Raw genomic sequence first — 903 nt, 5'->3', positions numbered from 1 at the left:
ATGTGTAGACTTGAAAAAAGTATTAACGAAAATGTTAATGAGAATATAGAATCTCTAAGGGCGGAAGTGAGAGCAAATCTGGCAGAAATTAAAAATTATATGAATCAAAAGCAGTTAAAAGTAGATGATCTGACAGCCAGGGTGAATGAGGCAGAAGAACATATTGGTGAATTGGAGGTTGGGTTAGTAGAAGAAAAACCTAAAACAGAAACTAGGCTCAAAAGAATGNAGCTGGTCTTAAAAAAATCCACGCCCACGAATGTAGATTACGGGAGATTACTGACTCTATGAAACGATCCAATGTCAGAATCATCGGCATCCCTGAAGGGGTGGAGAAAAACAGAGGTCTAGAAGAGATATTTGAACAAATTGTAGCTGAAAACTTCCCTAATCTAGTAAAGGAAACAAGCATTTGTGTCCTAGAGGCAGAGAGGACCCCTCCCAATTCAACCATGATTACAACACATCACATCATAGTGCAATTTGCAAATATTAGATCCAAGGATACAGTGCTGAAAGCAGCCAGGGAAAAGAAATTTTCACGTACCAAGGTAAAAGTATCAGGATTATGTCAGACCTGTCTACACAGACCTGGAATGAGAGAAAGGGTTGTGGGGGCATTTTAAAGCTCTTTCAGAGAAAAACATGCAGCCATGGTCCTTTATCCAGCAAGGCTGTCATTCAGAATTGATGGAGAGATAAGGACCCTCCAGAATCGCCAGTCATTGACCAATTTCATAAACAAGAAACCAGCCCTACAGGACATATTAGGGGGATTCTATAAAAGTAAAAAGGCTCCAAGAGTGATACAGAACAGGCAGTTACAATCTATAGAAACAAAGACTTCACAGGAAACATGACATCATTAAAATCGTATCTCTCAATAATCACTCTCAATGTGAA

The sequence above is a fragment of the Ailuropoda melanoleuca genome, unplaced genomic scaffold (genome assembly GCF_002007445.2).
Source record: "Ailuropoda melanoleuca isolate Jingjing unplaced genomic scaffold, ASM200744v2 unplaced-scaffold7565, whole genome shotgun sequence".
NCBI lineage: Eukaryota > Metazoa > Chordata > Mammalia > Carnivora > Ursidae > Ailuropoda > Ailuropoda melanoleuca.
The sequence above is the reverse complement of the archived record's forward strand: the minus strand, read 5'-3'. Positions refer to the sequence as shown.